Below are 22,134 nucleotides of genomic sequence, written 5' to 3'. Positions count from 1 at the left end.
TTAGGAAGCACGCTTTTTATTTCTTACCCTTGACTAGGCCTGTCCTTTTATTCCCCCCATGGCAGTATGAGTTTTTAGATAAGATTATTCAGTTATTTCGTCTTCACACCCTCCCTTCCGTGATTTTAAACGACGCAAAGAAAGTAACGACTGCCATTTTACAGGGTGAAGTTATAGAGCGTGTGAGTAATTTGAGTAGCGAGAAGTCACGGACAGTATGGGGTAATGTGTCTGCGCCGTACCTTACACCTTTACAAAGGGATTTGGCGTGGCAGGTGGTTACTGAATGCCTGCCGACCCGGTACTTTCAAAACAGACGTGGCCTGGTTCCGAGCTCCCTCTGTCCCAGAGCTGGCTGTAGGGGTGTAGAGTCGGTGCAGCATATTTTTTGGACCTGCGCCTTTGCCAGAGGCGTTTGGGACAAGGCTCGGCCTATTTTATGTTGGATTTGTGGCCTTAAAGATCTGACACTTGAGGGCATTTTTTATGGCCTTTTTTCCTGCCCAAGTGGGGAAAAATCCCGGATTTTGTGGCAGAAAATCAACTGTATTAAGGAAGCGCTGTGGAAAGCGAGAAATATTTTACTTTACAGACAAAGTGAGATTTTGATTGTGGACTGTCTTAAACTTGCCATCAGTTTTATGCACATTTACTTTTTATGTGATTGTAAACGAATAGGAAGTCCAAGAGCTATGACACTGTGGAATTTAAAAATGTGGAATTGTATGCTGTCTTATTAACATTTTATGCATTTTAACTGGTTTTGTAGCTAGTTTTTAATGCTTTTATGTTATGTATTTATTTTAGGCTTTTTGTCCATTGTGTTTGTTTTATTCGTGTTCTTTTAATGTAACCCACTGCGTTTAATTGTAAAGTTGCATTATGATAATAAAAGAGCCTTTTACTAAAGATTTCCGTGGGGAGGAACGACCATGAGTCTTAATCAATTTTTTGATGCCTGGCGTTTGCTGGGCTTCTTTGCTGTTGTTAACGATAGATCAAAAAGATTGCTTGCTTTAGTCGCAAGCTGAGTCCTGGCTAAGGGCTGCGTCGCATCCAGAAGCGCAAAATATCCTGCCTGTGTCATGCTATGTACTGTTTGGGGTTGTAGAAATGCTTTAACGAGGCAGAGGTAGACCACGCCCTCCAGACTGTATGCAAATAAGCCTGTACATATGCTTTCAAGCATATTCCCAATTGTTCTCTATGATAATAAACAAACCAAAAAAAAAAAAACAACTGTCCTTAAATGTTTAACATTGAGATCTCTGTTCCTCACATGTGCAGTCGTATTATTCATTTCCTCAAATATCAATAGTGAAACATCTGGAAAAAGTACTCACCACACGCTTAAGGGGCCGGTTTTCAGCATGGAAAGGACTAATGCGCCTGCTGTATGTTCAGTGATCATAGCTTTTTTGCTATTTGTTTAAAAGCTTTCCGACACGAGTTGGGAAGCTCTATGCGTGTGGAAAGATCAGGTTGCAGACTTCATTTTTGGCAAAGTGTCTAGTCTGCCGTGTTTGGATTGACTTTTGCCGCTCCGATGCCGTGCTGCGCTCCTTCTTTGTGGCGGTGCTGGGGAGTCCGGTCGTCCGTGCGCTGCCGTTAGTGAGCCTTTTGCTCGTTCGTCGCAAGGCCGTATAGTGAACTGTCCGAGATTTTGTGCGTTTTCTTCCCGCCGCAGTTTTAATACAAAAACAATTTTGTTAGGTACTTTTTATAATCTTAGGTGCAAAATGTTGGCACTGGCGATGCTGCTTAAGACAAAAAGAAATTGAAGGAAATCAGGCTTTTTTGGTGTTTGTGAAAAGGATGGGCTAAACACGCCACAATGGGGAAGGATTCTAAGCCTTACCTAACCCTAAACTGTCAACCGTAAACCATTAACAGTACTCCGACGCTAACTGTAACTGGGCCTCTTCAAAGCCATGAGCTTAACCCGCCCCTAACCCAAGCTCTATCACCAAACCTTTCCATGCTTAAACGTTTCTAACCGCTAACTTTGGAAAGGTGGTTTAATTAGAAAGATTGGATTTGTGGAAAAGATATATTTGCTTTCAAAGGCAACTTGGTATTTGTGAAGCCGATGGGTTCAGCACGCCACGATTGGAAAAAAGAGTAGTAATCAGATTCCATCCCGAAGCCTTACCCCTAACCTTGTAACACAGCCCAAAGAATGTGTGCCAGGAACTTCTGGTGGCTGCAGCAGAAGGGGAAGTTGCGGACCCCCGTAGGTAAGCGGTGGGGGAGTTACAATCTTCAGCTTTTCTTTTCTTAACGCAAACGACATTGTTTCAAAGAAGCAACCTCGCGCCCCAGTCACTAAGACTGCTGGAAGGTTTGTTTGAGCTGCCGCCTCATTTGAATACCCATGATGCACCGAGAAACGCCCCGCCTTATTGTTAGTTTAATAAGACTTTAAAACAGCCCAATATTAAATAGTTCCAATCCCTTTGCAATTGTGTTTTGCATGTGTTAAAGGTTCCAATGATCAGGCAAGAGCTGGGTGGGATTAATTAAACACACCTTAACCTCGAGGAGCACTGCCTGTGGCCGGGCCGTTGCCCTGCGGCATGCTTGGGTATACTCTGGTTTCTCTTCAGACCGAATAAATCTTTCGCCTTTTACTAAAGATTTCCGTGTGGAGGAACGACCATGAGTCTTAATCAATTTTTTGATGCCTGGTGTTTGTTGGGTTTCTTTGCTGTTGTTAACGATAGATCAAAAAGATTGCTTGCTTTAGTCGCAAGCTTCGTCCTGGCTAAGGGCTGCGTCGCATCCAGAAGCGCAAAATATCCTGCCTATGTCATGCTATGTACTGTTTGGGGTTGTAGAAATGCTTTAACGAGGCAGAGTTAGACCACGCCCTCCAGACTGTATGCAAATAAGCCTGTACATATGCTTTCAAGCATATTCCCAAATTTTTCTTTATGATAATAAACAAACCCCAAAAAAAAAACAACTGTCCGTAAATGTTTAACATTGAGATCTCTGTTCCTCACATGTGCAGTTGTATTATTCATTTCCTCAAATATCAATAGTGAAACATCTGGAAAAAGTACTCACCACACGCTTAAGGGGCCGGTTTTCAGCATGGAAAGGACTAATGCGCCCTCTGTACGTTCAGTGATCATAGCTTTTTTGCTATTTGTTTAAAAGCTTTCCGACACGAGTTGGGAAGCTCTATGCGTGTGGAAAGATCAGGTTGCAGACTTCATTTTTGGCAAAGTGTCTAGTCTGCCGTGTTTGGATTGACTTTTGCCGCTCTGGTGCCGTGCTGCGCTCCTTCTTTGTGGCGGTGCTGGGGAGTCCGGTCGTCCGTGCGCTGCCGTTAGTGAGCCTTTTGCTCGTTCGTCGCAAGGCCGTATGGTGAACTGTCCGAGATTTTGTGCGTTTTCTTCCCGCCGCAGTTTTAATACAAAAACAATTTTGTTAGGTACTTTTTATAATCTTAGGTGCAAAATGTTGGCACTGGCGATGCTGCTTAAGACAAAAAGAAATTGAAGGAAATCAGGCTTTTTTGGTGTTTGTGAAAAGGATGGGCTAAACACGCCACAATGGGGAAGGATTCTAAGCCTTACCTAACCCTAAACTGTCAACCGTAAACCATTAACAGTACTCCGACGCTAACTGTAACTGTGCCTCTTCAAAGCCATGAGCTTAACCCGCCCCTAACCCAAGCTCTATCACCAAAACTTTCCATGCTTAAACGTTTCTAACCGCTAACTTTGGAAAGGTGGTTTAATTAGAAAGATTGGATTTGTGGAAAAGATATATTTGCTTTCAAAGGAAACAGCATCAGGCAACTTGGTATTTGTGAAGCCGATGGGTTCAGCACGCCACGATTGGAAAAAAGAGTAGTAATCAGATTCCATCCCGAAGCCTTACCCCTAACCTTGTAACACAGCCCAAAGAATGTGTGCCAGGAACTTCTGGTGGCTGCAGCAGAAGGGGAAGTTGCGGACCCCCGTAGGTAAGCGGTGGGGGAGTTACAATCTTCAGCTTTTCTTTTCTTAACGCAAACGACATTGTTTCAAAGAAGCAACCTCGCGCCCCAGTCACTAAGACTGCTGGAAGGTTTGTTTGAGCTGCCGCCTCATTTGAATACCCATGATGCACCGAGAAACGCCCCGCCTTATTGTTAGTTTAATAAGACTTTAAAACAGCCCAATATTAAATAGTTCCAATCCCTTTGCAATTGTGTTTTGCATGTGTTAAAGGTTCCAATGATCAGGCAAGAGCTGGGTGGGATTAATTAAACACACCTTAACCTCGAGGAGCACTGCCTGTGGCCGGGCCGTTGCCCTGCGGCATGCTTGGGTATACTCTGGTTTCTCTTCAGACCGAATAAATCTTTCGCCTTTTACTAAAGATTTCCGTGGGGAGGAACGACCATGAGTCTTAATCAATTTTTTGATGCCTGGCGTTTGCTGGGCTTCTTTGCTGTTGTTAACGATAGATCAAAAAGATTGCTTGCTTTAGTCGCAAGCTTCGTCCTGGCTAAGGGCTGCGTCGCATCCAGAAGCGCAAAATATCCTGCCTGTGTCATGCTATGTACTGTTTGGGGTTGTAGAAATGCTTTAACGAGGCAGAGGTAGACCACGCCCTCCAGACTGTATGCAAATAAGCCTGTACATATGCTTTCAAGCATATTCCCAATTGTTCTTTATGATAATAAACAAACCAAAAAAAAAAAACAACTGTCCTTAAATGTTTAACATTGAGATCTCTGTTCCTCACATGTGCAGTCGTATTATTCATTTCCTCAAATATCAATTGTGAAACATCTGGAAAAAGTACTCACCACACGCTTAAGGGGCCGGTTTTCAGCATGGAAAGGACTAATGCGCCCTCTGTACGTTCAGTGATCATAGCTTTTTTGCTATTTGTTTAAAAGCTTTCCGACACGAGTTGGGAAGCTCTATGCGTGTGGAAAGATCAGGTTGCAGACTTCATTTTTGGCAAAGTGTCTAGTCTGCCGTGTTTGGATTGACTTTTGCCGCTCCGATGCCGTGCTGCGCTCCTTCTTTGTGGCGGTGCTGGGGAGTCCGGTCGTCCGTGCGCTGCCGTTAGTGAGCCTTTTGCTCGTTCGTCGCAAGGCCGTATGGTGAACTGTCCGAGATTTTGTGCGTTTTCTTCCCGCCGCAGTTTTAATACAAAAACAATTTTGTTAGGTACTTTTTATAATCTTAGGTGCAAAATGTTGGCACTGGCGATGCTGCTTAAGACAAAAAGAAATTGAAGGAAATCAGGCTTTTTTGGTGTTTGTGAAAAGGATGGGCTAAACACGCCACAATGGGGAAGGATTCTAAGCCTTACCTAACCCTAAACTGTCAACCGTAAACCATTAACAGTACTCCGACGCTAACTGTAACTGGGCCTCTTCAAAGCCATGAGCTTAACCCGCCCCTAACCCAAGCTCTATCACCAAACCTTTCCATGCTTAAACGTTTCTAACCACTAACTTTGGAAAGGTGGTTTAATTAGAAAGATTGGATTTGTGGAAAAGATATATTTGCTTTCAAAGGAAACAGCATCAGGCAACTTGGTATTTGTGAAGCCGATGGGTTCAGCACGCCACGATTGGAAAAAAGAGTAGTAATCAGATTCCATCCCGAAGCCTTACCCCTAACCTTGTAACGCAGCCCAAAGAATGTGTGCCAGGAACTTCTGATGGCTGCAGCAGAAGGGGAAGTTGCGGACCCCCGTAGGTAAGCGGTGGGGGAGTTACAATCTTCAGCTTTTCTTTTCTTAACGCAAACAACATTGTTTCAAAGAAGCAACCTCGCGCCCCAGTCACTAAGACTGCTGGAAGGTTTGTTTGAGCTGCCGCCTCATTTGAATACCCATGATGCACCGAGAAACGCCCCGCCTTATTGTTAGTTTAATAAGACTTTAAAACAGCCCAATATTAAATAGTTCTAATCCCTTTGCAATTGTGTTTTGCATGTGTTAAAGGTTCCAATGATCAGGCAAGAGCTGGGTGGGATTCATTAAACACACCTTAACCTCGAGGAGCACTGCCTGTGGCCGGGCCGTTGCCCTGCGGCATGCTTGGGTATACTCTGGTTTCTCTTCAGACCGAATAAATCTTTCGCCTTTTACTAAAGATTTCCGTGGGGAGGAACGACCATGAGTCTTAATCAATTTTTTGATGCCTGGCGTTTGCTGGGCTTCTTTGCTGTTGTTAACGATAGATCAAAAAGATTGCTTGCTTTAGTCGCAAGCTTCGTCCTGGCTAAGGGCTGCGTCGCATCCAGAAGCGCAAAATATCCTGCCTGTGTCATGCTATGTACTGTTTGGGGTTGTAGAAATGCTTTAACGAGGCAGAGTTAGACCACGCCCTCCAGACTGTATGCAAATAAGCCTGTACATATGCTTTCAAGCATATTCCCAATTGTTCTTTATGATAATAAACAAACCAAAAAAAAAAAACAACTGTCCTTAAATGTTTAACATTGAGATCTCTGTTCCTCACATGTGCAGTTGTATTATTCATTTCCTCAAATATCAATAGTGAAACATCTGGAAAAAGTACTCACCACACGCTTAAGGGGCCGGTTTTCAGCATGGAAAGGACTAATGCGCCCTCTGTACGTTCAGTGATCATAGCTTTTTTGCTATTTGTTTAAAAGCTTTCCGACACGAGTTGGGAAGCTCTATGCGTGTGGAAAGATCAGGTTGCAGACTTCATTTTTGGCAAAGTGTCTAGTCTGCCGTGTTTGGATTGACTTTTGCCGCTCCGATGCCGCGCTGCGCTCCTTCTTTGTGGCGGTGCTGGGGAGTCCGGTCGTCCGTGCGCTGCCGTTAGTGAGCCTTTTGCTCGTTCGTCGCAAGGCCGTATGGTGAACTGTCCGAGATTTTGTGCGTTTTCTTCCCGCCGCAGTTTTAATACAAAAACAATTTTGTTAGGTACTTTTTATAATCTTAGGTGCAAAATGTTGGCACTGGCGATGCTGCTTAAGACAAAAAGAAATTGAAGGAAATCAGGCTTTTTTGGTGTTTGTGAAAAGGATGGGCTAAACACGCCACAATGGGGAAGGATTCTAAGCCTTACCTAACCCTAAACTGTCAACCGTAAACCATTAACAGTACTCCGACGCTAACTGTAACTGGGCCTCTTCAAAGCCGTGAGCTTAACCCGCCCCTAACCCAAGCTCTATCACCAAACCTTTCCATGCTTAAACGTTTCTAACCGCTAACTTTGGAAAGGTGGTTTAATTAGAAAGATTGGATTTGTGGAAAAGATATATTTGCTTTCAAAGGAAACAGCATCAGGCAACTTGGTATTTGTGAAGCCGATGGGTTCAGCACGCCACGATTGGAAAAAAGAGTAGTAATCAGATTCCATCCCGAAGCCTTACCCCTAACCTTGTAACGCAGCCCAAAGAATGTGTGCCAGGAACTTCTGGTGGCTGCAGCAGAAGGGGAAGTTGCGGACCCCCGTAGGTAAGCGGTGGGGGAGTTACAATCTTCAGCTTTTCTTTTCTTAACGCAAACAACATTGTTTCAAAGAAGCAACCTCGCGCCCCAGTCACTAAGACTGCTGGAAGGTTTGTTTGAGCTGCCGCCTCATTTGAATACCCATGATGCACCGAGAAACGCCCCGCCTTATTGTTAGTTTAATAAGACTTTAAAACAGCCCAATATTAAATAGTTCCAATCCCTTTGCAATTGTGTTTTGCATGTGTTAAAGGTTCCAATGATCAGGCAAGAGCTGGGTGGGATTAATTAAACACACCTTAACCTCGAGGAGCACTGCCTGTGGCCGGGCCGTTGCCCTGCGGCATGCTTGGGTATACTCTGGTTTCTCTTCAGACCGAATAAATCTTTCGCCTTTTACTAAAGATTTCCGTGGGGAGGAATGACCATGAGTCTTAATCAATTTTTTGATGCCTGGCGTTTGCTGGGCTTCTTTGCTGTTGTTAACGATAGATCAAAAAGATTGCCTGCTTTAGTCGCAAGCTTCGTCCTGGCTAAGGGCTGCGTCGCATCCAGAAGCGCAAAATATCCTGCCTGTGTCATGCTATGTACTGTTTGGGGTTGTAGAAATGCTTTAACGAGGCAGAGTTAGACCACGCCCTCCAGGCTGTATGCAAATAAGCCTGTACATATGCTTTCAAGCATATTCCCAATTGTTCTTTATGATAATAAACAAACCAAAAAAAAAAAACAACTGTCCTTAAATGTTTAACATTGAGATCTCTGTTCCTCACATGTGCAGTTGTATTATTCATTTCCTCAAATATCAATAGTGAAACATCTGGAAAAAGTACTCACCACACGCTTAAGGGGCCGGTTTTCAGCATGGAAAGGACTAATGCGCCCTCTGTACATTCAGTGATCATAGCTTTTTTGCTATTTGTTTAAAAGCTTTCCGACACGAGTTGGGAAGCTCTATGCGTGTGGAAAGATCAGGTTGCAGACTTCATTTTTGGCAAAGTGTCTAGTCTGCCGTGTTTGGATTGACTTTTGCCGCTCCGATGCCGTGCTGCGCTCCTTCTTTGTGGCGGTGCTGGGGAGTCCGGTCGTCCGTGCGCTGCCGTCAGTGAGCCTTTTGCTCGTTTGTCGCAAGGCCGTATGGTGAACTGTCTGAGATTTTGTGCGTTTTCTTCCCGCCGCAGTTTTAATACAAAAACAATTTTGTTAGGTACTTTTTATAATCTTAGGTGCAAAATGTTGGCACTGGTGATGCTGCTTAAGACAAAAAGAAATTGAAGGAAATCAGGCTTTTTTGGTGTTTGTGAAAAGGATGGGCTAAACACGCCACAATGGGGAAGGATTCTAAGCCTTACCTAACGCTAAACTGTCAACCGTAAACCATTAACAGTACTCCGACGCTAACTGTAACTGGGCCTCTTCAAAGCCATGAGCTTAACCCGCCCCTAACCCAAGCTCTATCACCAAACCTTTCCATGCTTAAACGTTTCTAACCGCTAACTTTGGAAAGGTGGTTTAATTAGAAAGATTGGATTTGTGGAAAAGATATATTTGCTTTCAAAGGAAACAGCATCAGGCAACTTGGTATTTGTGAAGCCGATGGGTTCAGCACGCCACGATTGGAAAAAAGAGTAGTAATCAGATTCCATCCCGAAGCCTTACCCCTAACCTTGTAACACAGCCCAAAGAATGTGTGCCAGGAACTTCTGGTGGCTGCAGCAGAAGGGGAAGTTGCGGACCCCCGTAGGTAAGCGGTGGGGGAGTTACAATCTTCAGCTTTTCTTTTCTTAACGCAGACAACATTGTTTCAAAGAAGCAACCTCGCGCCCCAGTCACTAAGACTGCTGGAAGGTTTGTTTGAGCTGCCGCCTCATTTGAATACCCATGATGCACCGAGAAACGCCCCGCCTTATTGTTAGTTTAATAAGACTTTAAAACAGCCCAATATTAAATAGTTCCAATCCCTTTGCAATTGTGTTTTGCATGTGTTAAAGGTTCCAATGATCAGGCAAGAGCTGGGTGGGATTAATTAAACACACCTTAACCTCGAGGAGCACTGCCTGGGGCCGGGCCGTTGCCCTGCGGCATGCTTGGGTATACTCTGGTTTCTCTTTAGACTGAATAAATCTTTCGCCTTTTACTAAAGATTTCCGTGGGCAGGAACGACCATGAGTCTTAATCAATTTTTTGATGCCTGGCGTTTGCTGGGCTTCTTTGCTGTTGTTAACGATAGATCAAAAAGATTGCTTGCTTTAGTCGCAAGCTTCGTCCTGGCTAAGGGCTGTGTCACATCCAGAAGCGCAAAATATCCTGCCTGTGTCATGCTATGTACTGTTTGGGGTTGTAGAAATGCTTTAACATGGCAGAGTTAGACCACGCCCTCCAGGCTGTATGCAAATAAGCCTGTACATATGCTTTCAAGCATATTCCCAATTGTTCTTTATGATAATAAACAAACCAAAAAAAAAAACAACTGTCCTTAAATGTTTAACATTGAGATCTCTGTTCCTCACATGTGCAGTTGTATTATTCATTTCCTCAAATATCAATAGTGAAACATCTGGAAAAAGTACTCACCACACGCTTAAGGGGCCGGTTTTCAGCATGGAAAGGACTAATGCGCCCTCTGTACGTTCAGTGATCATAGCTTTTTTGCTATTTGTTTAAAAGCTTTCCGACACGAGTTGGGAAGCTCTATGCGTGTGGAAAGATCAGGTTGCAGACTTCATTTTTGGCAAAGTGTCTAGTCTGCCGTGTTTGGATTGACTTTTGCCGCTCCGATGCCGCGCTGTGCTCCTTCTTTGTGGCGGTGCTGGGGAGTCCGGTCGTCCGTGCGCTGCCGTTAGTGAGCCTTTTGCTCGTTCGTCGCAAGGCCGTATGGTGAACTGTCCGAGATTTTGTGCGTTTTCTTCCCGCCGCAGTTTTAATACAAAAACAATTTTGTTAGGTACTTTTTATAATCTTAGGTGCAAAATGTTGGCACTGGCGATGCTGCTTAAGACAAAAAGAAATTGAAGGAAATCAGGCTTTTTTGGTGTTTGTGAAAAGGATGGGCTAAACACGCCACAATGGGGAAGGATTCTAAGCCTTACCTAACCCTAAACTGTCAACCGTAAACCATTAACAGTACTCCGACGCTAACTGTAACTGGGCCTCTTCAAAGCCATGAGCTTAACCCGCCCCTAACCCAAGCTCTATCACCAAACCTTTCCATGCTTAAACGTTTCTAACCGCTAACTTTGGAAAGGTGGTTTAATTAGAAAGATTGGATTTGTGGAAAAGATATATTTGCTTTCAAAGGAAACAGCATCAGGCAACTTGGTATTTGTGAAGCCGATGGGTTCAGCACGCCACGATTGGAAAAAAGAGTAGTAATCAGATTCCATCCCGAAGCCTTACCCCTAACCTTGTAACACAGCCCAAAGAATGTGTGCCAGGAACTTCTGGTGGCTGCAGCAGAAGGGGAAGTTGCGGACCCCCGTAGGTAAGCGGTGGGGGAGTTACAATCTTCAGCTTTTCTTTTCTTAACGCAGACAACATTGTTTCAAAGAAGCAACCTCGCGCCCCAGTCACTAAGACTGCTGGAAGGTTTGTTTGAGCTGCCGCCTCATTTGAATACCCATGATGCACCGAGAAACGCCCCGCCTTATTGTTAGTTTAATAAGACTTTAAAACAGCCCAATATTAAATAGTTCCAATCCCTTTGCAATTGTGTTTTGCATGTGTTAAAGGTTCCAATGATCAGGCAAGAGCTGGGTGGGATTAATTAAACACACCTTAACCTCGAGGAGCACTGCCTGGGGCCGGGCCGTTGCCCTGCGGCATGCTTGGGTATACTCTGGTTTCTCTTCAGACCGAATAAATCTTTCGCCTTTTACTAAAGATTTCCGTGGGGAGGAACGACCATGAGTCTTAATCAATTTTTTGATGCCTGGCGTTTGCTGGGCTTCTTTGCTGTTGTTAACGATAGATCAAAAAGATTGCTTGCTTTAGTCGCAAGCTTCGCCCTGGCTAAGGGCTGCGTCGCATCCAGAAGCGCAAAATATCCTGCCTGTGTCATGCTATGTACTGTTTGGGGTTGTAGAAATGCTTTAACGAGGCAGAGTTAGACCACGCCCTCCAGACTGTATGCAAATAAGCCTGTACATATGCTTTCAAGCATATTCCCAATTGTTCTTTATGATAATAAACAAACCAAAAAAAAAAAAACAACTGTCCTTAAATGTTTAACATTGAGATCTCTGTTCCTTACATGTGCAGTTGTATTATTCATTTCCTCAAATATCAATAGTGAAACATCTGGAAAAAGTACTCACCACACGCTTAAGGGGCCGGTTTTCAGCATGGAAAGGACTAATGCGCCCTCTGCACGTTCAGTGATCATAGCTTTTTTGCTATTTGTTTAAAAGCTTTCCGACACGAATTGGGAAGCTCTATGCGTGTGGAAAGATCAGGTTGCAGACTTCATTTTTGGCAAAGTGTCTAGTCTGCCGTGTTTGGATTGACTTTTGCCGCTCCGATGCCGTGCTGCGCTCCTTCTTTGTGGCGGTGCTGGGGAGTCCGGTCGTCCGTGCGCTGCCGTTAGTGAGCCTTTTGCTCGTTCGTCGCAAGGCCGTATGGTGAACTGTCCGAGATTTTGTGCGTTTTCTTCCCGCCGCAGTTTTAATACAAAAACAATTTTGTTAGGTACTTTTTATAATCTTAGGTGCAAAATGTTGGCACTGGCGATGCTGCTTAAGACAAAAAGAAATTGAAGGAAATCAGGCTTTTTTGGTGTTTGTGAAAAGGATGGGCTAAACACGCCACAATGGGGAAGGATTCTAAGCCTTACCTAACCCTAAACTGTCAACCGTAAACCATTAACAGTACTCCGACGCTAACTGTAACTGGGCCTCTTCAAAGCCATGAGCTTAACCCGCCCCTAACCCAAGCTCTATCACCAAACCTTTCCATGCTTAAACGTTTCTAACCGCTAACTTTGGAAAGGTGGTTTAATTAGAAAGATTGGATTTGTGGAAAAGATATATTTGCTTTCAAAGGAAACAGCATCAGGCAACTTGGTATTTGTGAAGCCGATGGGTTCAGCACGCCACGATTGGAAAAAAGAGTAGTAATCAGATTCCATCCCGAAGCCTTACCCCTAACCTTGTAACACAGCCCAAAGAATGTGTGCCAGGAACTTCTGGTGGCTGCAGCAGAAGGGGAAGTTGCGGACCCCCGTAGGTAAGCGGTGGGGGAGTTACAATCTTCAGCTTTTCTTTTCTTAACGCAAACAACATTGTTTCAAAGAAGCAACCTCGCGCCCCAGTCACTAAGACTGCTGGAAGGTTTGTTTGAGCTGCCGCCTCATTTGAATACCCATGATGCACCGAGAAACGCCCCGCCTTATTGTTAGTTTAATAAGACTTTAAAACAGCCCAATATTAAATAGTTCCAATCCCTTTGCAATTGTGTTTTGCATGTGTTAAAGGTTCCAATGATCAGGCAAGAGCTGGGTGGGATTAATTAAACACACCTTAACCTCGAGGAGCACTGCCTGTGGCCGGGCCGTTGCCCTGCGGCATGCTTGGGTATACTCTGGTTTCTCTTCAGACCGAATAAACTTTGCGGCTTGTTTGGGTTGTGGAGGAACTAAACTGAGACCTGTAGGTCTCTGCTTCAGGCGGATTTCGGCCCTCGGCCTTCTTTCGTTGTCATCCTAGGGTGTCTTAAGCAAGATGCTGCTATAGGGGGTCCCGATAGAGTCTGTTGTAGAGACTGGGTTTTAGTACCAAGGCAAGGTAGAATGCCAGCGACCATCAAGTTTCCTTCCGTGAAGGAAGGAAGACTTCGCAATTCGTTTCGTATCGAGGTTCCTGATGCAGACCGGGAGGAGAAGAACTTGAAGTTCGTCGTGGAGGTCGTGTTGAAGACGGTTCTTGGAGTCCAGTATGCAGACATCTTTTGCTTGCAAGATCCGGTGAAGGGGATTTTTACAGTCACGCTGGACTCTATTGGAAAATGTCATCAGTTTTTCAAGACCTTGAAAGATCACATCAGCGATCCACGATTAGACGGCCTCGTTTTTATTATGTTATACGGAGGTGAGGAAATTCCTATTACGGTCCATATGTTTAATCCGTTTGTTCCGGAAGAAGCTGTGACTATGTGGCTTATGCGGTTTTGTACCTCTGTTACTGGAGCAAAGAGAGTCACTAATGACTTTGGAATCTGGACTGGCAAACGTAGATTTTTTGTCAAATTTAAAGAACACCCAGAGGGAATTGGAGGGATTATGCATCCTCCTTCCAGTTTTTCCATAGGAAGCCATCGGGGTTATTGTTTTTATCCAGGGATGCCCTTTGTATGTAGGAGATGTGGAGGTTACGGCCACACCCAGGCGAAATGTACAGCCGACCCCCGCCCTTTGTGTAGGAATTGTGGTCAGAGGGGTCACTTAACACCAGACTGTGATAAACCTACAATGTGCAACGGGTGTGGCCAGGCTGGTCACATGTACCGTGACTGCCCCACAAAGCCTCGGCAGTCGTGGGCTGCCTTGGTTGCAGGCGGGCCTGGGGCAAGGGTGCCTGCTGAAGCTCCTGTGGTTATCCCACCTACTTTGACTCGTGCTATGCGGCCCTCAGAAGACCCACTGGCTAAAAAAAGTGGGGGTCTGGAACAGCGAGGGGCTAAAAGACGGAAGGTTGCTGCTTTGGGTCCAACGGATCCCTCCCTGGCAGAGGGACCCGCGGATCCTAATGTTTCTTTAAGTCCCGCTTTAGGTCCGTTTCTAGAGACTGCTGTTCCTGAAAGCGTGGAGTCTGAGTCTCGGGAAGTCCGATCCTCCTCTCCAGCAGAGATTGTTTCATCGTCCATGGCGGCTGCTGATCCAGTTCCAGAAAAGACAGACTCTGCTCAGGATGAGAAAGATGTGGTCGGAGAGGTCCTGCCAGTAAGGGAATCTGCCGAGGTATCTGTATCCGACCTTTTCCGTGTGGCCCGGGGGGATGGCACAAAGGGGAGACCCGGAGTGCAGTCTGAACCAGGCCACGACGGTGGATTTCTTGCATCTGCGGAATTAATGTCTGAGCGGAGGATGGAATTTGATCCAGCACCTGGAGGGGCTGTGGAAGATACCTGGTCTGTGGCTGCTGAGCCTGGGAATTTGCCTATTCTTGGGTCCCAGCTGATTATGGACGTCTCAAGTTCAGAGGAGGAATTATCCTTTTTACCATCTATATCGGATACCACGGACTCAGACGGTGGAGGGCTGCATAGGAAGAGTTGTTGATTGCTTTTTCTATGGCAAATATTTCCGTTGCCTCGCTAAATGTGAGGAGTTTAAAAAACCCAGCAAGAAGAGTCGCGTTATTTACGTATTTATTGACTTTGAACATCGATGTGTTTCTTTTACAAGAATGTGGATTATCCCATGGACTATCTTATGGCCATATTAAGAGGGACTGGACCGCGGGTCCCTCTTATTGGTCTGGGTCCAATGAGAACAAGAATGCTGGAGTTGGGATCCTTTTTAAGACTCACGATGTTCTTTTAAATTCTATTACTGAAGTGGCTCCTGGCAGAGCGCTTTTAACGGATGTGGATTTTAAAGGTTTTAACATACGTTTTATAAATGTTTATGCTCCGCCAGATAAAAATGAACGCAGTGCCCTTTTTGATACGGTCTCTCTCTTTGCTACAGGTGCGTCCCCGCTGATTATGGGAGGTGATTTTAATTGCATTCTGTTGGGAGAAGCTAGGCGTGGTGGGGATGCTAATAGGAAGCACGACAAAACCTCTTATCAGCTGAACCATTTTATTACTGATTTCAATTTACGCGACGCTTGGAGGAAAATACACGCTATTGAGCCTGGTTTTACGTGGTCGAGTTCCCAAGTGAGCTCGCGCATTGATTTTATCTTCTCTTCTCCCTGTTTTAATTTGCAAAATGCTGTTTTAGAGGCTAATGTATTTTCTGATCACTGTATGTTGCAAGTTTTTATGAGGGCTCCGGTTGAAGCTAGATCACGCAGGACCTTTTGGAAATTGAACACGCTTTTATTAGAAGACGAGGCCATAAGATTGCAATTTATAAATTGTTATAATCTTTGGCGCGTGCAAAAGGATCCTGCTCAGCCCTTTTTAACATGGTGGGAAGGTATTAAAGGTAAAATTAAGTCCTTTTTTATCAGAGCTGGTAAGAGGAAGCAAAGAGAGAGACAGAAGGTTTTTAAGTGTTTTAATACGCAGTTGCAAACTTTTTATAAGCTACAGGAAGCTGGGGTGGCTGATATTGAGCCATTAATTGTTGCATTAAGGACGGATATCAAGAAGTTTTTAATGGCCAAAGGTAAAAGTATTATTTTTAATTCTCGAGTCCGGCATGTGGAGGAAGGAGAGAAGTGCACTCGGTACTTCTTCCGTCAGCTGGCACGAAAGAAAGAGCTCGTTCCGTCTGTGGACGGCAAAGTAGATATGCACGAGATTTTATCAGTCACCCACGATTTTTATCAGAAGCTTTTTAATGAGAAACATATAGATCGCTCCGTTTTACCTGTTGTCTTGGGGAATTTGTCTTCTGCATTGGAAGAGGTGGACAAGGCTGGTCTGAGTATGGAAGTCACTCTCATGGAGGTAGATCAAGCTGCTAAGAGTCTTTCCAGAGGCAAATCTCCAGGTGCTGATGGTCTCCCTATTGAGTTTTATAATTGTTTTTGGAGTATTTTTCAGGGCGATCTTTTCAATGTTTTTACTGAAGCTTTGCATGTTTCTGAGCTCCCTCCTTCGTGGAGGGGAGGTGTGATTTCTTTGCTTTTAAAGAAGGGTGAGAAGGACAATTTGGAGAATTGGAGGCCAATCACCCTCCTTAATGTAGATTATAAGATTTTAGCAAAGATTTTAGCAAATAGAATGAAAAGCGTTATTGATAAAATAGTGCATCCTGATCAGGTCTGCGGTGTTCCCGGGAGGGCAATCTGGGAGCACCTGGGAGTTATTAGAGATCTGATCTGGTACCAGCAGGAGAGGAAGCAGAGCTTGGCAATTTTATCACTGGATTTTATGAAAGCTTTTGACAGAGTGTCCCATGACTTCCTTTTTACTGTTTTAAAGGTGATGGGGTTCCCAGATACTTTTATTCGAAACATACAGGTTTTATATCATGGCTCTTTTAGTCAGGTATCAATCAATGGCTTTTTAACTAAAAAGGTGGAACTGTGTTCAGGAGTTAAGCAGGGATGTCCTTTGTCCCCACTCCTTTTTATTTGTGCCATTGAGCCTCTTTTAGCCTCCCTACGAGCAGATAAATTTTTACGGGGTGTCCCTATCCCAGGTGGAGCGGGAGCTCAAGTTAAGGCTCTGGGGTATATGGACGACGTGAGTGTGTATTGCGCAACCCCGGAGTCCGTTAGGAGAGCTATGAAAGTCACAGCAGATTTTTGCCGTGTGTCCGGTTTTAAACTTAATTTACGGAAATGTGACTATTTTATCTTGGGTGATTGGGACTGCAGCCAAATAACTGCGGTCCCGACACAAAGGGACAGTGTTAAGATTTTAGGAATCATTTTTGATAAAAAGAATGACGGACACAAATCATGGGAGCTCGTCATAAATAAACTGAATCAAAAAGTGGCACTGTGGGCATCCCGGCAACTTACAATGGAGGGTAAGATTTTAATTATTAAAGCAATTTTATTACCCATTATGTTATATGTGGCTTTGATTTACCCCCCTACGGAATTTTATGTTAAAAAACTAATACGGATATGTTTTATGTTTTTATGGAATTCCCGCATGGAAAGGTTAAAAAGGGATGTCGTTTGTAAGTTGCCTTGTAATGGCGGAAAAGGGATGCCGGATCTTAAACTGTTCTTATATATCAAGTATTTTGTATTATGTTTTAAGCACTTTAATGATTCCACAACGTTTGCCTGTTTTTTAAGGTACGCAGCAGGATATGTTTTTAGGAAGCACGCTTTTTATTTCTTACCCTTGACTAGGCCTGTCCTTTTATTCCCCCCATGGCAGTATGAGTTTTTAGATAAGATTATTCAGTTATTTCGTCTTCACACCCTCCCTTCCGTGATTTTAAACGACGCAAAGAAAGTAACGACTGCCATTTTACAGGGTGAAGTTATAGAGCGTGTGAGTAATTTGAGTAGCGAGAAGTCACGGACAGTATGGGGTAATGTGTCTGCGCCGTACCTTACACCTTTACAAAGGGATTTGGCGTGGCAGGTGGTTACTGAATGCCTGCCGACCCGGTAGCTCGGAAACAGTCGTGGCCTGGTTCCGAGCTCCCTCTGTCCCAGAGCTGGCTGTAGGGGTGTAGAGTCGGTGCAGCATATTTTTTGGACCTGCGCCTTTGCCAGAGGCGTTTGGGACAAGGCTCGGCCTATTTTATGTTGGATTTGTGGCCTTAAAGATCTGACACTTGAGGGCATTTTTTATGGCCTTTTTTCCTGCCCAAGTGGGGAAAAATCCCGGATTTTGTGGCAGAAAATCAACTGTATTAAGGAAGCGCTGTGGAAAGCGAGAAATATTTTACTTTACAGACAAAGTGAGATTTTGATTGTGGACTGTCTTAAACTTGCCATCAGTTTTATGCACATTTACTTTTTATGTGATTGTAAACGAATAGGAAGTCCAAGAGCTATGACACTGTGGAATTTAAAAATGTGGAATTGTATGCTGTCTTATTAACATTTTATGCATTTTAACTGGTTTTGTAGCTAGTTTTTAATGCTTTTATGTTATGTATTTATTTTAGGCTTTTTGTCCATTGTGTTTGTTTTATTCGTGTTCTTTTAATGTAACCCACTGCGTTTAATTGTAAAGTTGCATTATGATAATAAAAGAGCCTTTTACTAAAGATTTCCGTGGGGAGGAACGACCATGAGTCTTAATCAATTTTTTGATGCCTGGCGTTTGCTGGGCTTCTTTGCTGTTGTTAACGATAGATCAAAAAGATTGCTTGCTTTAGTCGCAAGCTGAGTCCTGGCTAAGGGCTGCGTCGCATCCAGAAGCGCAAAATATCCTGCCTGTGTCATGCTATGTACTGTTTGGGGTTGTAGAAATGCTTTAACGAGGCAGAGTTAGACCACGCCCTCCAGACTGTATGCAAATAAGCCTGTACATATGCTTTCAAGCATATTCCCAATTGTTCTTTATGATAATAAACAAACCAAAAAAAAAAAACAACTGTCCTTAAATGTTTAACATTGAGATCTCTGTTCCTCACATGTGCAGTTGTATTATTCATTTCCTCAAATATCAATAGTGAAACATCTGGAAAAAGTACTCACCACACGCTTAAGGGGCCGGTTTTCAGCATGGAAAGGACTAATGCGCCCTCTGTACGTTCAGTGATCATAGCTTTTTTGCTATTTGTTTAAAAGCTTTCCGACACGAATTGGGAAGCTCTATGCGTGTGGAAAGATCAGGTTGCAGACTTCAGTTTTGGCAAAGTGTCTAGTCTGCCGTGTTTGGATTGACTTTTGCCGCTCCGATGCCGTGCTGCGCTCCTTCTTTGTGGCGGTGCTGGGGAGTCCGGTCGTCCGTGCGCTGCCGTTAGTGAGCCTTTTGCTCGTTCGTCGCAAGGCCGTATGGTGAACTGTCCGAGATTTTGTGCGTTTTCTTCCCGCCGCAGTTTTAATACAAAAACAATTTTGTTAGGTACTTTTTATAATCTTAGGTGCAAAATGTTGGCACTGGCGATGCTGCTTAAGACAAAAAGAAATTGAAGGAAATCAGGCTTTTTTGGTGTTTGTGAAAAGGATGGGCTAAACACGCCACAATGGGGAAGGATTCTAAGCCTTACCTAACCCTAAACTGTCAACCGTAAACCATTAACAGTACTCCGACGCTAACTGTAACTGGGCCTCTTCAAAGCCATGAGCTTAACCCGCCCCTAACCCAAGCTCTATCACCAAACCTTTCCATGCTTAAACGTTTCTAACCGCTAACTTTGGAAAGGTGGTTTAATTAGAAAGATTGGATTTGTGGAAAAGATATATTTGCTTTCAAAGGAAACAGCATCAGGCAACTTGGTATTTGTGAAGCCGATGGGTTCAGCACGCCACGATTGGAAAAAAGAGTAGTAATCAGATTCCATCCCGAAGCCTTACCCCTAACCTTGTAACACAGCCCAAAGACTGTGTGCCAGGAACTTCTGGTGGCTGCAGCAGAAGGGGAAGTTGCGGACCCCCGTAGGTAAGCGGTGGGGGAGTTACAATCTTCAGCTTTTCTTTTCTTAACGCAAACAACATTGTTTCAAAGAAGCAACCTCGCGCCCCAGTCACTAAGACTGCTGGAAGGTTTGTTTGAGCTGCCGCCTCATTTGAATACCCATGATGCACCGAGAAACGCCCCGCCTTATTGTTAGTTTAATAAGACTTTAAAACAGCCCAATATTGAATAGTTCCAATCCCTTTGCAATTGTGTTTTGCATGTGTTAAAGGTTCCAATGATCAGGCAAGAGCTGGGTGGGATTAATTAAACACACCTTAACCTCGAGGAGCACTGCCTGTGGCCGGGCCGTTGCCCTGCGGCATGCTTGGGTATACTCTGGTTTTTCTTCAGACCGAATAAATCTTTCGCCTTTTACTAAAGATTTCCGTGGGGAGGAACAACCATGAGTCTTAATCAATTTTTTGATGCCTGGCGTTTGCTGGGCTTCTTTGCTGTTGTTAACGATAGATCAAAAAGATTGCTTGCTTTAGTCGCAAGCTTCGCCCTGGCTAAGGGCTGCGTCGCATCCAGAAGCGCAAAATATCCTGCCTGTGTCATGCTATGTACTGTTTGGGGTTGTAGAAATGCTTTAACGAGGCAGAGTTAGACCACGCCCTCCAGACTGTATGCAAATAAGCCTGTACATATACTTTCAAGCATATTCCCAATTGTTCTTTATGATAATAAACAAACCAAAAAAAAAAAACAACTGTCCTTAAATGTTTAACATTGAGATCTCTGTTCCTCACATGTGCAGTTGTATTATTCATTTCCTCAAATATCAATAGTGAAACATCTGGAAAAAGTACTCACCACACGCTTAAGGGGCCGGTTTTCAGCATGGAAAGGACTAATGCGCCCTCTGTACGTTCAGTGATCATAGCTTTTTTGCTATTTGTTTAAAAGCTTTCCGACACGAGTTGGGAAGCTCTATGCGTGTGGAAAGATCAGGTTGCAGACTTCATTTTTGGCAAAGTGTCTAGTCTGCCGTGTTTGGATTGACTTTTGCCGCTCCGATGCCGCGCTGCGCTCCTTCTTTGTGGCGGTGCTGGGGAGTCCGGTCGTCCGTGCGCTGCCGTTAGTGAGCCTTTTGCTCGTTCGTCGCAAGGCTGTATGGTGAACTGTCCGAGATTTTGTGCGTTTTCTTCCCGCCGCAGTTTTAATACAAAAACAATTTTGTTAGGTACTTTTTATAATCTTAGGTGCAAAATGTTGGCACTGGCGATGCTGCTTAAGACAAAAAGAAATTGAAGGAAATCAGGCTTTTTTGGTGTTTGTGAAAAGGATGGGCTAAACACGCCACAATGGGGAAGGATTCTAAGCCTTACCTAACCCTAAACTGTCAACCGTAAACCATTAACAGTACTCCGACGCTAACTGTAACTGGGCCTCTTCAAAGCCATGAGCTTAACCCGCCCCTAACCCAAGCTCTATCACCAAACCTTTCCATGCTTAAACGTTTCTAACCGCTAACTTTGGAAAGGTGGTTTAATTAGAAAGATTGGATTTGTGGAAAAGATATATTTGCTTTCAAAGGAAACAGCATCAGGCAACTTGGTATTTGTGAAGCCGATGGGTTCAGCACGCCACGATTGGAAAAAAGAGTAGTAATCAGATTCCATCCCGAAGCCTTACCCCTAACCTTGTAACACAGCCCAAAGAATGTGTGCCAGGAACTTCTGGTGGCTGCAGCAGAAGGGGAAGTTGCGGACCCCCGTAGGTAAGCGGTGGGGGAGTTACAATCTTCAGCTTTTCTTTTCTTAACGCAAACAACATTGTTTCAAAGAAGCAACCTCGCGCCCCAGTCACTAAGACTGCTGGAAGGTTTGTTTGAGCTGCCGCCTCATTTGAATACCCATGATGCACCGAGAAACGCCCCGCCTTATTGTTAGTTTAATAAGACTTTAAAACAGCCCAATATTAAATAGTTCCAATCCCTTTGCAATTGAATTTTGCATGTGTTAAAGGTTCCAATGATCAGGCAAGAGCTGGGTGGGATTAATTAAACACACCTTAACCTCGAGGAGCACTGCCTGGGGCCGGGCCGTTGCCCTGCGGCATGCTTGGGTATACTCTGGTTTCTCTTCAGACCGAATAAATCTTTCGCCTTTTACTAAAGATTTCCGTGGGGAGGAACGACCATGAGTCTTAATCAATTTTTTGATGCCTGGCGTTTGCTGGGCTTCTTTGCTGTTGTTAACGATAGATCAAAAAGATTGCTTGCTTTAGTCGCAAGCTTCGCCCTGGCTAAGGGCTGCGTCGCATCCAGAAGCGCAAAATATCCTGCCTGTGTCATGCTATGTACTGTTTGGGGTTGTAGAAATGCTTTAACGAGGCAGAGTTAGACCACGCCCTCCAGACTGTATGCAAATAAGCCTGTACATATGCTTTCAAGCATATTCCCAATTGTTCTTTATGATAATAAACAAACCAAAAAAAAAAAAACAACTGTCCTTAAATGTTTAACATTGAGATCTCTGT

General features: G+C 44.2%; 8 non-coding genes across 8 annotated transcripts; all 8 read left to right on the top strand.

Moving 5' to 3' along the window:
- Nucleotides 1-2,586: 2,586 nt before the first annotated feature.
- LOC128488186 (U5 spliceosomal RNA) lies at nt 2,587-2,701 on the top strand. Its single transcript, XR_008353619.1, has one exon. It is a non-coding gene; the product is annotated as a U5 spliceosomal RNA (small nuclear RNA).
- A 1,624-nt stretch (nt 2,702-4,325) lies between these two features.
- On the top strand, nt 4,326-4,440 carry LOC128488056 (U5 spliceosomal RNA). Its single transcript, XR_008353496.1, has one exon. It is a non-coding gene; the product is annotated as a U5 spliceosomal RNA (small nuclear RNA).
- A 1,623-nt stretch (nt 4,441-6,063) lies between these two features.
- On the top strand, nt 6,064-6,178 carry LOC128488055 (U5 spliceosomal RNA). Its single transcript, XR_008353495.1, has one exon. It is a non-coding gene; the product is annotated as a U5 spliceosomal RNA (small nuclear RNA).
- A 1,623-nt stretch (nt 6,179-7,801) lies between these two features.
- On the top strand, nt 7,802-7,916 carry LOC128488142 (U5 spliceosomal RNA). The gene has a single exon (XR_008353579.1). It is a non-coding gene; the product is annotated as a U5 spliceosomal RNA (small nuclear RNA).
- A 1,623-nt stretch (nt 7,917-9,539) lies between these two features.
- On the top strand, nt 9,540-9,654 carry LOC128488245 (U5 spliceosomal RNA). The gene has a single exon (XR_008353675.1). It is a non-coding gene; the product is annotated as a U5 spliceosomal RNA (small nuclear RNA).
- A 1,622-nt stretch (nt 9,655-11,276) lies between these two features.
- On the top strand, nt 11,277-11,391 carry LOC128488054 (U5 spliceosomal RNA). The gene has a single exon (XR_008353494.1). It is a non-coding gene; the product is annotated as a U5 spliceosomal RNA (small nuclear RNA).
- Nucleotides 11,392-19,984: 8,593 nt separating this feature from the next.
- On the top strand, nt 19,985-20,099 carry LOC128488101 (U5 spliceosomal RNA). Its single transcript, XR_008353539.1, has one exon. It is a non-coding gene; the product is annotated as a U5 spliceosomal RNA (small nuclear RNA).
- Nucleotides 20,100-21,722: 1,623 nt separating this feature from the next.
- Nucleotides 21,723-21,837, top strand: LOC128488053 (U5 spliceosomal RNA). Its single transcript, XR_008353493.1, has one exon. It is a non-coding gene; the product is annotated as a U5 spliceosomal RNA (small nuclear RNA).
- The last annotated feature ends 297 nt before the right edge of the window (nt 21,838-22,134 follow it).

Source organism: Spea bombifrons, chromosome 3 (assembly GCF_027358695.1).
Source record: "Spea bombifrons isolate aSpeBom1 chromosome 3, aSpeBom1.2.pri, whole genome shotgun sequence".
Taxonomy (NCBI): Eukaryota; Metazoa; Chordata; class Amphibia; order Anura; family Pelobatidae; genus Spea; species Spea bombifrons.
Note: the sequence above shows the minus strand (reverse complement) of the source record. Positions and strands in the feature narration are given on the sequence as shown.